The following is a 15,932-nucleotide window of genomic DNA, read 5'->3' as shown; positions in this document are numbered from 1 at the left end:
TTTCCCCAAAGCAGGAGTCAGAAAGCGAGGCCTCCATGTTAAATCTGGTGTGCCACCTGATAGAGAGCAGCCAAGGGCTAAGAATGAGGTTTGCATACTTAAATGGTTGGAAAAGTGGGAAAGAGTAATATTTTGTGACACATTTACAATTATATAAAGTTCAAATTTCAGTATACATCCATTTTTATGAAAATAGATCCATGCTTATTCATTTTATGTCATATCTGTGGCTGTATTCATTCTGTAACAGCAGAGTTCACTGTTGCTATAGAGACCAAATGACCCTCAAAGCTCTCTGAAGAAAGTTAGCTGACCTTGCTTTAAAGCAGGTAAGTGGATGAATTTTGCCAACTGTATTTTCTGTTTTATATTGTAGAATATTTCATCTTATTTTGATTCAGTCATATTTCTTAATTGAGTATGGTCTTTATTTACCACAGCATGGTTCTCTATCAAATGCTATGGTAGATTATCACTCAAAACAAATACTTTCTTGTCAAACTAAACTTAACTGAATTTGAAATAGCCATTAAAATAATGTCAAGCATATCTTTGACTGAAAAAACAAAAACAAAAAAAACCCTCCAAACCATTTACTTACATCTATGTTTTGAATGAAAATAAAAATAATGGAATTCACTGATATTCTTTGTGAATCTCTAATTATAATGATGTAAAGGTAGAGGCATTAAAATTTTTCTGAAGTTCTGGTTTTAATAGAACTGGAACATTAAAGATGGGCAGCACTTCTTAGTATGTGAATGCTAAATGATGAAATAAAAAATGATTATATTCAGTTTAAAAATCTCACTTTTTGAAAAATCCTAGGTAAGAAAGTGATAGAGTAATGCACCATTGTCATTGATACAACTATTTTGTCAAATAAAAACAAATCCAGATAAGGTGGGAATTCATACAGAAAGACTATTGAATAGGATGATGCTCCTAATTCAGGAACTGTAATTGCCTTGATGATTGTAACAATTCAAACTAAAAAAAAATTTTTTTGTCTTTCATGGATAAGAAATAAATAAGGGGAAGCTGAACAAAAAGAAAGAGTAAGCAGAACACATATGTTTTGGCAAGAAATATGTCTCTCTATGGTCAGTTCTTGGGCTAAGCTCATAAGAGGGCACATTCCTATTTCAGTTCTTGCCAGCCTGGAATACAGGGATCGGTGGGCATGAGAGAAACCTGACTATGGTTTGGTCAAGACAAAATAGAAGTTAGGAAATAGGCGATGGATCAATATTAAAAGTGACTAATCACTTTTTAAAGAAATCCTAATAGTTCATGAGCAGATATGTAATTTATGCTTTTCATCTTGACAAGACACACTGAACCAAGGGTTGATGGTAAATTTTGACACACACTGTGCAAAAATTGCATATTCATCATCAGTTTTCTTTAGAAATATTAATGCATGTTGGAAAGGAAAAATGAAAGCTGTTCATACTATGCGGCATAATTAGGCATGTAGAAAGGCTAAAATAATCTATTGACACAATCTGTGTATTAAATTTTTCTTTTTATAATGGAATCCTCAAAGAGTGGCCTCAACCAAAAATCAAGCCTGTATTTTTAGGCTCTAGAACAATGATAAAAAATGAAAATGTAAGGCAAGTACTTACATAATTTTAAATGTCACATATCCATATTAACTGTAGGATTTGATTTGCTACGATATTAATTTCTCCGTTTAGAGCTACCGATTAAGCTTTCTCAATCAACACCTAGAAATCATGTATATGGATATTTACAAGCTAGTTCAAAATTGTGTGGAAAAGCAAGGTAACTAGACTAAGCAAGAGGATTCTAAATATGTAAAATAAACTTGGAGGACTCCTGTGAATCGATTTCACAATTATCATAATGTTACAATCATCAAGACAGCGTTGTATTGGCAAAGGACAAAAATATTAATGGAATAGAATGAAGAGCTCAAAAATAAATCTACATAAATATAGTCAACTGATTTTTAACAAAAGTTCAATTTTAGTTTCACGAAGAAAGGATTGTCTTTTCAATAAATTTTGTTGGAACAATTAGATGTCCAAATGCAAAAACTATCAACCTCAACATTTTTCTCACACCTTGAAGATATTTGTGTATATATTTGTCTACTTTCATTTTGAGGTATAACTCCAAGATTTAGCATTGTTTTTAAATGTATTTTGTTTAGCCAACCTGGCCTTGAGCTCCTAAAACAAGTTTTAGAAATAAAAACATGGAAAACAAAGGATAAAAGGACCACAGATGACTAATTAATACATTAAATTACAGAATTACTTCTTTAAAGTTGCCCTCATGATAAACGGTGCAATAAATGCATGATAATGATGTCAATAATGTTCCTAAGTAACAGAATGGCTTTCTTTTGCTCCTTTTCCAAGCAGCATGCTTATGTATCAATCAGAAAGTCTTGACTTTTATATTCACATTAATACCAAATATTTCCCTATAGAATCTCTGACAGTTTGGCTTTACTATATGAGTCAGTGAAAAGTGTTAAAAGAAGACTTTAGATGTAGTAATTACTGGACTAATTTATGAAATATTTGTATAGAAAAACATATAAAACACTTGTGAATATATTTATGGTGGTAACAATTATTTCCAATTTCAATGAGATAGATTCCTCTGAATCCTCAGAAAAAATCTGGGTAGTTTCTTTAGACTTTGAATATTTCATCAGAAGTTTTCAAATGTATTCAGAACAGTGCATCAGTCAGGAAAACCCTAAATTCCCATAAGAAGTGACCTTACTTTATTTACCAATTCAATTATACTTTTCACTTTGTTCAACTAGGTCAAGAGATAAAACTTAGAAAATCTGAACACATGAATATATAAATAATAAAAACTAAACTAAACTAAAAACGTGTTCCTGTTAAGATCATTCAAGTTACCCTCAAGAAAAAAGCAGTAAATCCCTATTAAAAATTAGTGTTCCGTATTACCCCCCCCCCGCGCCCCCCCCCCCCCACAGACTTACTTAGAATATCAAGAATTCTCTTCCTTATTTCTTTTTGGTGTCGCTACTGGGTCCCCACCCACCTCTCTCCTTTCAGTTGGAAAAGCTTTAGCACTTGGTAAAAAGCAAGCCAACACAGAAATGCAGTGCTAACAAGTAGAGGTGGAAAAACATTGATGAGTCCCTAAATCTAACTCTATTCTTCTCTATTGTTAAAGCAATTAAATACATTTTCTTAACTATTTAGTGCTGAATTTCAATCATGTTCCATAGACTGCTAAATAATTATTAACTTCACAGTTAGATTAACAGAAACACAAGTCTTTCATTTATTCAAATTATAAAAGAATATATAATACACATAATATTATAACCCCAATCCCACACCTCAACAATTTAGGAAACCTAAGATAATTCTGAAGGGAAAAAAAGCAGTAGAAGAGCTTATAACATAGGTACCGAATTCCATTTTTTCTAGCCCATATAAATATTTCAGAAGATTATTGATAGATTATCAGGAGAACTAGAGTAAAAGGAGTGTGTGTGTGTGTGTGTGTGTGTGTGTAGGGGAGGTCACTGACTTTTTAATTTTGGTTTATATTGTTTAAATTAGATTAGGTTATACTGCAACAATAACATGCATAAATTCTCAGTAGTTTTATCCTCAATAACTCTTCAGGTATTGCTTATTTCTTACACAGTCAGGCATGTCTGAGGACTGGGAATTTGCTCCGGCATCACTGAAGGACACAGGCTGTAGCTGCATTTTATAGAATGTAGTTCCAGGTCACCAGAACAGGATAAGAGAAAGTTGAAGGTCTTCAATGCATTGCCCCCAGAGTGACAAATGACACTTCTTTTCACTGACTATTGACCAGAAATAATCACATGGCCCTGCCTAAGTGCAAGGGAGTTAGGAAATAACAGGAAAACACATGCATTTTCAGGGACCACTATGTTCTACCTAATATCCAAACATATTTTCAAGGTTATAAATGAAAAGACTCCTTTCTATGATTTAGGGTTCAGATGATACTCTAGTACCTAAACAAATGTGAATGCCATGAACATCTTGTTTTTAAGTATTTCAAAGGTATTGTGCAATTATATAATTAGAATAAGTTTAATTATGTAATTGGCACAATATTTAATTATATAATTAGGATAATATAATAATTGTGAAATTAGCTTAATACATCAGTGATAGTTATTGTCCACATTGTCTTATGCATGTTTCCTTTTCCCTAGAGTGTAAATTATTTCTAATTTTTTCCATGAACACATAAAACCACTCCTCTATTGCTCTCATTAATGCCATTTGGGAAGTTTATCACTTCTTTTGAAACATCAAAGGGGAAATTAAAGAAGTTGATTATGACAAGAACATGAGTAGCTGAAGGTTATTTGCAGTAATTGCATGCAGTAATTCTTAATTATTAAATGTAGATGTCATATTAAAATATAATAAATAATTTATACATTTTATATGATCATAGGTATAAAATTATATCACTTATTTAAAAATGTAAATACTTCAGGATTGGAAATTTAAATATTAAGTGTCTATGACATTACTTTTAATGAATGGAAAAACTGAAAAAATCAATAGTTCCTGAACTTCTATCTTAAAAATTGGAGGAAGAAATATAAGGCCATTTTACAGAAATCTGGCATTATACCATAGTTAATAAAGTTAACATGACAAATAATTCCTTCCATAAAATTACATCAGAGGCTGAGAGTAGGAAAACACATAGTAAATTTCAGGTTTGGCTAACTCATTACTTTTAGCTTTCATACTATATCATTTATTTTGATGGAAAATAACCATATTACTAATTACTAATATTACTGGTTACTGATCAGTAAAAAATGAGAACTCATTAACTTATTAATTAAAAATTTGTCATTTTATTATTTTTCCCTCTTTGCAAAATGGATGAAATAAAATGATTTGCTTTATACAAACACATCCAATGATTAAATAGAAAAATAGAGATTTATTCTTAAAAAGACAAAAAAGCGTAAGATTTATTAGAGGCAACTGAAGGATTTTTGGACATAAAATTCAGAGTCCTAATCTTGATTTATAGGCTTTTTAGAAGATTTCTACACCTGTCACAATTATTTTAACACAGGAGGACGCAAAAGATCACAGAAAAGTACTGATATAATATCATTTCAAGATAGCATTCAGATATAATGGCAGAAATGAGTAGTACTCCTCTTATTCTTGGACAGTGATGGTCACAAAAATACAGTTTTTTCATCTTCATTTTATAAATATTACATAACAACCTTTACTTCCATTCCTACCTTTGCTTTTTATAAAAGTTGAACAGAATCCTTGCTCGGCAGCTTCAGATTCAATCAATAATTTTAATTTCTATAAAAGTTAATTTCACCATGCCAGTGTTACTTACTGGGACTGCTTACAGAAAAGAAAATTCATTGCATTCAACATAGATGGAAAAAGCACTGTTTGTATTAACAAAATTAACTATGCAGACATAAATAATTTTTACATATAGAAAATGATATAGTAGATTAAATTTTAGTATCTGGATATCATGTTTGAATGAAGTACTAGCAAAAGCCAAGCAATGAATAAATAACTTAAAGTTTAAAGAAATATAGGTATATATATAAAACTAGTTACCAGCTATTTCAGGTTTTCAGCAACATATACAAAGATTTATTGGAATGTAAATCAGTGTGTTGAAATGAAATATTTATAATAATGTAATTCAGTTTGACTTTAGAAAAGTAATGTTATTCTCCAGAATTAATTCTGAGTATATTCTAGACCAGAAAAAGTTTTTATTAAAATAAATATATAATTTTGAATATGGTTTTAAAATAAATTTTTAAAATGCTCTGACAGGTCTGAAAGTCCTTCCTTCCTTCTTTTTTTTTCCCTCCCAACCTCCCTCCCAACCAACCAACCTCCCTGCCTCCCTCTCTCCTTTTCCTTCCTTCTTTCCTTCCTTCCTTCTTCCTTCCTTCCTTCCTTCCTTCTTTCCTTCCTTCCTTCCTTCCTTCCTTCCTTCCTTCCTTCCTTCCTCTTTCATTTCATTCAGGCATTAATTCACTATTCAAAAATGTATTGTGCATCCATTAGGTACCACGGACTGTATTAGTTCTTAGGAAAACATGGATGAAGATGTAAGAATCCATAAGAAACTTACATGGTAGTTGAATTCATGAATTGCCTTGTAATTCAATTTGATGAATTTTAACAAAGCAAAAACATGCATGAGAGAGCACCCAAGCAAAGAAATATTATCAAAAATACAGATGCTCCTTTCTATTCCTGATACACATTTCAGTTGTTTCCAATTTAAGACTATTGGAAATAGTAGTATCATGGGTTTCACTTGTGTATGTTTTTTTGTATATACATTTCTGTTGATTACTTACCTTCTCATGAAATTACTGGTTCATAGGTATCCTTGTGTTCAACTTTTATAGATAATATCAAATAATACATACTACTATTTGTAAATTTAACATCCCCACTAACACTGCATTAGTGATCCAGTTCAACACCTTGGCAATACATGGTAATTTAGTTTTATTTATTTTTACTCCATTTTTAGTCAGGTGACTGGAAGTTTATTCACCAATAGTAACATTCACTAAGTTTTGACAAAGGTATACAGTCATATAGTCATCATCACAATCAATGTGTAGATTATATTCATCACCCCAAAAAGTTTCTCCATGTTCCTGGAAATTAATCCCATACCCCCTCCCAGCCACTTATCACTCACCTGTTTTCTACCCTGTTATTTGCTTTTTTCCAGAAAGTTAGATACATTAAATTATACAGGATAAAAGCAGAGTTTTATTCACATACCATAATGCAGCTGGGATTCATTCTGAACATGTCAGTAGTACATTCTTACATATAATAATATGTGCTCTTCTACTTTATGGATATACCAGGATATGGCTACCCATTCACCAGTCAATTTAGATTTGGGCTATTTACAGATTTGAGCAATAATAAATCAAGCTGCTACAAATACTTATACACAGATTTGTATGGATACAGATTTATATATTTTTTGTTGGGTAAATATTTAGGAGTTGCTTTGCTGCTTTATAAAGCAAGTACATGATTAACTTTATAAGAAACTGCCAAATTGTTTTCCAAAGTAGCTACATCATTTTTTCATTACCACCTGCATTAATTGAGAGTTCAGTTGCTCTACATTCTTGCCAAAACAATGATATTGCTAGTTATTTTAATATTATGTATTTTAATCTATGTGTTGTAGTGTCTCATTGTTTTAATTCAGTTTCTCTAATGACAAATGATGTAGAGAAACTTTTCATAGATTTATTTGCATTTGTATACATTCTTTGGTGGAGTGTCTGTTTCAGATCTTTTGTCCAATTTTTATTTATATTTATTGTTCCATTTTAAGAGAAACCTAAATGTTCTAGATATAAGTCCTTTGTCAGATATATGATTTACAAATATTTTTCCCAGTTATTAGCTTCTCTTTTATTCTATTAACAGTTGAGTTTCACAAAGCAAAGTTTTTAATTTTTTATAGTGTTCAATTTATCTTCATAAAACCTAAGGTCACAAATATTTTATTTCATGTGTTTTTCAGTATATTTTATAATTTTTCATTTTACTTTTATATCTGTGATCCATTTTAAGTTTATTTTTGTGTAAAGGAGGTATGTGTCATGGTTCATTATTATAGCATATGGAAATCCAATTGTTCCAATATTGTCTGTTGAAAACATTCTTCCTTGCATTGTCTTTGCAACTTTATGAGAAATCAGTTGACATTTTTAGGTAGGATCATTTCTGGCTTCTCTATTCTGTTCCACTGATATAAGTGTCTCCCCTTTTGTGAATACCATACTCCCTTGATTACTGTAGCTTCATAGTCTTGAAATTGGGTAGTATGAAACCTCAGACACTGTTTTTCTTTTTCAGAATTGTCTTGGGTACTCTAGTCTTTTTGCTTTTCCATATAACTTTTTAAAATTAGATCATCTGTATCTATAAAAAAAGTCTTGCTGTTATATTGGTCAAGATTGCATTGAATCTATAAATCAAAGAGCAGAGAGTTGACATCTTAATATTTAGTCTTCCAATCTATGAGCATTGTTTATCTTACCATTTATTTATATCTTTTTTATTTTTTTATTAATGTCTTACAGTTTTCAACATATAGATACTACATATATTGTTTGATTTATACAAAAGTTTTTCCTTTTTGAAGTGCTTTTCTAAATGGTAATTGTCTTTGAATTTTGAAATTCCATTTTCATAGCTTTTTAAAAAGATTTATCTATTTATTTTAGTGGGAGGGAGAGAGAGAAAGGGAGAGAGAGCGCATGTGGGGGAAGGAGCAGAGGGAGAGAATCTTCGAGAAGACTCCCGGCTGAGTGTGGAGCCCCACGCAGGGCTTGATCTCACCACCCATAAGATCATGACCTGAGCCGAAACCAAGAGTCAGTCACACAATGGACTGAGCCACCCAGGTGCCCCTCATAGCTTTTTGTTAAAGAATGTGTAATTCTTACCTTTCTCAACATGCTCATTTGTTGCAGTGGACTAAGTATGTATTGCATTATACAGAAATGGATAGGAGAAAATTTTCATTCTTCTTTAAGAAAAAGTAGAAAAATCAATGTTTCAATTGGATGGAATCTGGTTATAAGTGAACAGTGATTTCAAAATAGGAATACTTTTGGAAATGAATTTCTAATTAAGATTTTTGATACAACAGTTTGTTGCTCCCCAGACCCAAGATACGCTGCCTCCTAACAAAGTTAGCTGAGTAGTAAATTACTACAATAAGGAATGTAAATTATTTGGGCTTTAAAACACTTCAAAATGGGCTATATCATTTTGTCCAAATCCCAGATTTTCTTTGATAACTGAAAAATGGCTCATTATTCTTTTTTTTTTTTCTTTCACAAATAGGCACTTATTATGCTTGTTTGCTATACAGCTGACTTTCTCCTACTCTGCTTTCTATCACAGATAACAGTCCCTTCCATATGTAGTGCACCTATTTCCTGGATAGGTCTGGCCAATAGAAGGCATTTGTGGAGGGTAAGACAGGAAGGGGAGGAAAAAAAAACAAACAACTAAGTCCTCTGTTACCTGTCTTTACTCTCTGTAGCACACGGTAGGCCATGTCCGGGTTCTCATCAGATGGCCCTGATTTTGTGTTCTAGTACCTCCTGCTGTTCCTCTAGCTCTTAGGATGATAGGAGCTTCCTGCTGTTACTAATGCCTGGGTTCCCTCTTAAGCCCTTTCCTGGTATGAAGCCTATCCTTTGTATTAAATTTCCCCATAATGAAATACTTACAATAGTTTTTGCCTTCTTTCTTGAACCATTTGTGTTGCGTTTTTTCAGTATTTATACTGTGAGGGAATATGTAATATTTAATTTGAATGTAGGAAATAAGATTATCAGTTTTGTCAGCATTTACACTAGCATTTATATAGCAATGCTATCCAATAAAGTTATTTTCAAATCATTTAAGTCATATAAATATGTGTTTTTGGTCTTTTCATTTCTATGTGACTAAATATAATATACTCTGAATGTTCATGATTCATTTATGTGATATGTGTTTGTTATATGACTGTATATAATATTTATGAATCAATAGTATATATATATTTAAATTGAATAGTGATTGTTTTCTCACAAATACTACCTCATAAGATTTTACTGTCTGCTTTATGTTAACTATCTTTGGAATCATGCTGTGGATTGACTGTGTGGCTCATGAGAAGGAAGGGTTTTACAATTATGATATTGTCAAATTTACTAGATTTCCATTCTTATACTAGCACTGTGAGAACAGAAGGTTCTTGAGATGGTTTCACAAAAGATAGTAAGATGTCTCATCCAGTTTGCACTGATAGGTTATTTTATTCGGATAAGAAATTAGACTAAGAGGATGGAAGAGCAGTGATAAAAGTCCTGGTTTACAAGTTGAAAATTAGCAATAAATAATGTTGCAACTGATGGATTTTAGGTCTAATTATAAAGTGTAAAACATATCATATCTTGGTTTAAAGAAATTTCTGGGGAAAGTGTGTGTGTGTGTTGTATTTCATAAGAAATTTATGCTTAATAGGTCTTATGTTAGTTTAAGTAAGGTAGATGCTTTTGGCCATCAGGTTTTATTGTGAAATGATCTCTTTTTGCTGACCTTATAAAACCTGTGGAGTGTTAACAGTAAATAGGAGCAATTTTATTATGACTGGATAAAGATTTTGCATGTTTCTATTTGGTAAAATGACTTGCAGGCTATATTTTTTCCACCCTAAAATTGAAATGTATGGATCCCTTTTATTTCATAAGATTAGTTTAAATGATCTAGTCAGTTATATCAGTACTCTGAAATAGATAAATACTGAGATATTTTTGAGGGTAGTATGTATAAGTTTGTTTATAAAGGACATATTATATAAAGGCATATGTAAGATATTTGGAGTCACTTTTCATATAAACAGAGTTAGTTTTTTTAAAAATGAGTGCTTGGAATATACCATTTCTTGAAATGTGCAATCCTCTTTATATCTGATCTAGTATTTCAGGCTCAAGAGCATGGTTAAGAATTTTTCAGGCAAAGGCACATTCCTATGCAATGATGCCACATGTCTAAATGATTCTTCTGTTAAGTAAATTTAGGAAAGATGACATAAATATGCTCTTATCTTAGGGATTGACAACGAATTAATAAAAAAATATTTTCACCATGAACTGTGTGTCTGTACAACATACATGTGGTTTTTGTGAGAGTTCCATAAAGGCAGGTTTGAGACAGGGTCTTTTTGTGCAAGCAGTCCATTAACCAAGGTAAGAGAACGGAGAGAGATGATTTATATTTAACCAGAAGCCTCTCATTCTCTTTTTGTAGTGGACATGCATAGTTTAGGTCCTTCCAATATATTTACTTTCCTTTGGGCTATTAGTACCTGAAACCCATCTGGGAAACCATGCTAATTCCTCTCCTCAAGACATCTTTTTCTGTTAAATTAGATTTCTACGTAGTTTATAAAATTAGAGCATTTGACTCAAACCTGAGCAACCTGACTTCTCCAGGCCATAGTGATTGCTTCATAGATGGGCAACCAAGAAGAAGAAATGGGACTTATAGTAATTTAGCTTTATATAGTTTAAGTCCATTTTTCTAGTTATAATCTATATCTTATAGAGGACCTTCATAAAAGTAAGTGCTTTTCTGATTATGTATCCATTAATTTTCAGACATATGCTAAGGAAATAACTTAGGGTTTTTTGTTATACATTGGTGTCACAGGCTATAATTTGTCTTCTGAGTTATGGAAATAAATCAAAATGAAATAATTCCGTATTTCATTTGTTGTCTTCAGATGATCACTTAGAAAGATTGTGACTAGATTGAAAACCCCACATCAGGAATTATTATGAGGCGATTCTTTGCCTAGGTAATTAAATCTGGCTTGCTAAATATATATTGACAAAATATATATTGTTAAAATATATATTGATAAAAACTTCCCTTGTATATAGTTTACAACTGAAATCTATAAAAAATAAAGAGAATAAAGGCAATATTGTTATATCAAGAGATACTTGGGCCTCAGGTATATGATACAGATGTTCAATATGTACTATTTTAAAAATTATATTTAAAATGCAAACTGAAGCGCAGAATTAAGAGAAAGATATGTCGTCAACCTTATCTACTCCCCAACTGGCCCTGCAGCCTGATGACAACTTCGTTTCAAGTCTTCATGTCCACTACACCACTATGTACAATGGTGAACTTGAGATCATTTCTGGGAGGCCCATTAACAATCTAGGGCTTCAATTTCCATGTTTTCTATGATATCTAGAATCTTATTTGGGGGATGAACCTTAGTGCTTAAATATAAGTACATTTTAAAATCCTAAAAAAAAATAAAGATATGTCTACTATAGAAGGTTTAAGTTATGATAATTAAAATTCTATCAATGAAAAAATAATGGTCCTTGGGATGATTTACAATGATGAAATAAAAAAAAACACCAAGATGACTTTTTTTTTAAATGAAAACTATGCATATAGCTGCCTATATGATGGAGACATGAATGCCTGAATATAACTTCAAAATAATAGAATAGGGAGATAAGGCCAAGGAGAGGATACATGCAAAATATAGCAAAAAGATACTATTCTCATAGAGGTATAATGTAAAATGGTTGGTCTTAGAGGTCAGAAAATTTGAGTTCTAAGTCAGTGAAAAATCTTCTGTTTGCAAGTAAAAATAAATACATGTCAAACCAGCTGAAGGAATAAAAGTGGGGAGAGGGTTCTTCGTACACCAAACTGGATTTAATGACTAATGGCTCAGTAATAACACAGACATAGGAGGTAATAGAAATAGCCAGGCTGGAGTCAAGATTCTCTGGTGGAGTTAATTCTAAGGAGGGGGCCTCATGCCTGATAGCAAAGGCAGACTCAACTGGAAAAGAGAAAAGATATTTCCCCGAAGTAAAAAATAAAGTGCTAGTAATAGCATAAGGTGGGGAGAATGTAGAGCAGGCAGGGAAAAAAAAAAAAAAAAAAAAGAATGTTCACTACAAGTCTCACATTGGCCAAGATACTCTTATAGTATGAATTAGTTTTAGAAAAAAGAAATAAGAACATGTGAAAATCAATCTCAAAATAGTTCAACAAAGTGAAACTGTGAAGCCTAACTGGAGCATGCTTTGACGTCTGCAAACACCCAAAGACATATTCTGTTGGAGAAACAGCATTCCAGAGTAGATGTGTCCTTTAATCTCCTCAATATCTGTTTTCCATCTGTTGGGGAAAAAAAAAAAAAAGTGTCCTCCATGTTCACAGAACCCTAAGATGACAGAAATAAAAACCTAGAAAGATTAAATAAAGAGCAAAGAACTATTTTATAAAATGTGTTATCTTATTTTAACTGAATTCATTGGCATTTCTAGAGGGTATATTACTTAGAGAAAGAGATGAAATTCAAATTAAAATTAAACATTTATAAATAAATTGACACTTAAAATGCAGAATAAAAATTATTTTCCTAAATATGAGTATCTTAGACCTCTAACGGTTTCTGAAAAATGTGATGGACAGAAGGATCCATACAAAATGCAAGAGTGAATGTGATTGTTTTCTCAATGAATTGTGAAATTAAGAAAGTTGGAAAATGGAAATAGAGATCAGAAAAGAGACCTAGTGAATTTTATTTTGTATTCTTTATTTTTTTCTATGGTAAAAGGCATCATATACCAAGAAATTTTATCCCCAGAATTTATTTCTATTTGACTTTTCCCCAAATTTTTTAAGAACCTCTAGAAGTGTTCATAGGCAATTCAAGATACTTTTGATTGAAGGGTTTAAAGCTTAGAAGATAAAACACAATTGTTAACAATCTATTTACTATCACTCTTGTATACTAATCAAATTATAATATGCCATCTAGACAGGAATTTTTTGAGAAATGGTGCTTTTAATTTAAAAAGTCAGAAATATTTTTCTTCATTAATGATATAAATTTACTATCATTGTCACCTCTAACCACAGATTGCTCAGACACTCACCAAACAACCAGTTCCATGTCCAATCCCATGTTTTTCAGGCTCTTAACTAAACATAAAGGGAATCTGGAACACAATTTTATAGAGTAGCCTCTTTCTCCAAATAGTAGGGAAAACAGAGATCCCATGGAGCATTGGAAAATGAATTTGTTATCTCATGCTCAAAGTTTAAAATTTCAGAATCAGGATAATACACAAAACAGCATGGTCTTTTAAGATATACAATGGTTAGATTTTGTCCAAATTTATATATCTATTTCTTCATTTCCAACTCAATAGTCTGCATATTTGCACCCAAAAGTTCAGTTATTCTCACAAAATCACCATTGAACCACATGTCAATAATGACAACACTACTGAGATCAGGTTGCTAGATATTGCAAACAAAACAGACTACTCTGTCCTTGAAACTCCCTTGACTTCTTTGCCTCTGTTCTCTCCTAGTTTCCCTCCTGTGTTCCCACTTCTGAGTCTCTGGGAGCCCCTTATCCTCATGCGCCCACTCCTCCAGTATCGGTATTCCCGTGACTCTGTCCTAAGCCCTCAGCTTTACACTCTCTCTATTTCTCTCCAAACATCCTATTCGCTCTCAACTCTATGCCTTGCTCTCCTGAACTTGGAGTTTAGAGAGCAAAATGGAGTCTCTCAGGGCAAGCAGGAGCCCGTGTCAAGCAATGACGCAAGCAGTTAAGGGACCGCAGCTAGGAGATACCGCCGGGACCAACGTCAGCTGACCCCCCAGAACTGATAGTGAGCAGAACCAGAGGAGGTCTGCAGAGACCCTAGCTGATTAAATCCCTTTAAAAAGGGAAGGATTTTGGCAGCAAACTGTCAGACTCTTCAGACCTGACCCCTCTATGTCTGACCACTTAAAAAAGGCAACTGGCCCCAAAGGCTCTGCTCCATTCATCTCCGAACAGAGCGGAGATCCTTCACTGCTTGAACGTCAGAAGCAGTAAGTGCGGAGACCTGACCCGGACCAGACGGAGGCCTTATCTCAACTGCGCGTCCACAGACTGACTTCGCGTCTGGTTCCTTAACTTCCTGCACCCTCTGTCATCTTGTTTGTTGTGTGGCTTGTCTTCTGTCCTGCTCTGTGTGCTGTGTAAGAAGCCACGTTGAATCACATGGTGAAGTGTCATATGAGTTTGGAATCCTGAACCTGCTTTATAGTTGTGATTTAACTTTGCTTTGTGATTGAATAAAGCTGATCATGTGGAAAGACAGCCTTCATAGTGTGCTCATGACATGGAACTTTACATTCATTTATGACTGAATAATTCCATTCATCTATATTATAGGAACCCCACATGCTATTTTTTTAAAAACGGGAATCAACATCTTCTACCCAAAGGTATCACTTTTTCACAGTTCTTTACGTCAGTAAATAAAATTATTATTCAACTGTTCTGGATCTGAAAAAACAACAAAGAAAACAAAAACTAGGATTCATACATGACTTTCCCATCCCAATCATTCATCCACAGCCAGTTGATTTCAAGGTCTTGCTGTCATGAAACTAGAGAAACAAAACCTGATAATAAACAAGTACCCTGAACACTCAGGAAATGACACCTTGTCTTCTATTTCTAAGGCTCCGGGAATATTAAAAATATAAACAAAACTAAACAAGGTTTCAAAATATCGTAGTTTATTATAAATCCCTGTATGTATTGTATTCATACTACATATTTTACCTCTGTTATGTTTGTTATTTTATCTTATTTAGTTTTTAGTCCATAATGCATCAATTTATTTATAATAATACAACACATGGTGCTTAGAAATCCAGAGTCTGGAGTCAGACAGCTTGAATTCAAAACCTTCTTTCTCTACCTATTTAGTAGCCTGGGGTAGTTATTTACTCTCTCTGAGCATGTTTATCTGTAAAATGGATATAATCATAATGCTCATCTTATGGCTTATTTTAAAAACATAAATTAGTACTTTAGAACTTGCCATATTCTGTAAATGTTAATTCTCTAATAAATGTTGGTTATCATTATATTGTGCTGATAAGTTTCTCAGGTCATAAATTCAATTACATAGAAATAAAGCTTTTATCTTTTTTAAAATTTCAAGCCCATATTTTGTCCAAAAATAGAATGCTTTCCCTTGTCATATAATGATTTCAATAACATCAGGATTCTCTAGTCAATTTAAAAATAAACTCAGCCTATTTAGAATTCCTATTATCTATTTTTTTTTTTTTTAATCCTAAGGAAGTATCTAGGTGCTTGGGTAGCATTGTGGTATTTTGGGCACATGACTGGATAAGATCTTCAAACATGGTCATCCCTCCATACTGGTATTTGTATTCCTCATCATCCCTTTATAGGCTACCATACCCCCATTGTATCTGTTTTCACTA

The 15,932-nt window shown here is 32.6% G+C and overlaps 1 long non-coding RNA gene across 3 annotated transcripts in view; it reads left to right on the top strand.

Moving 5' to 3' along the window:
- The window catches only part of LOC144380151 (uncharacterized), a 691,469-nt gene extending 676,201 nt beyond the window's left edge, over positions 1–15,268 (top strand). For all 3 annotated transcript variants that reach the window (XR_013443970.1, XR_013443972.1, XR_013443971.1), the window contains exon 5: positions 14,006–15,268. This is a non-coding gene — a long non-coding RNA (uncharacterized LOC144380151). The remainder of the gene's footprint in view (positions 1–14,005) is intronic.
- The last annotated feature ends 664 nt before the right edge of the window (positions 15,269–15,932 follow it).

This window comes from Halichoerus grypus, chromosome 14 (genome assembly GCF_964656455.1).
Source record: "Halichoerus grypus chromosome 14, mHalGry1.hap1.1, whole genome shotgun sequence".
In the NCBI taxonomy this organism is placed as follows: Eukaryota; Metazoa; Chordata; class Mammalia; order Carnivora; family Phocidae; genus Halichoerus; species Halichoerus grypus.
The sequence above is the reverse complement of the archived record's forward strand: the minus strand, read 5'-3'. Positions and strand labels throughout refer to the sequence as shown.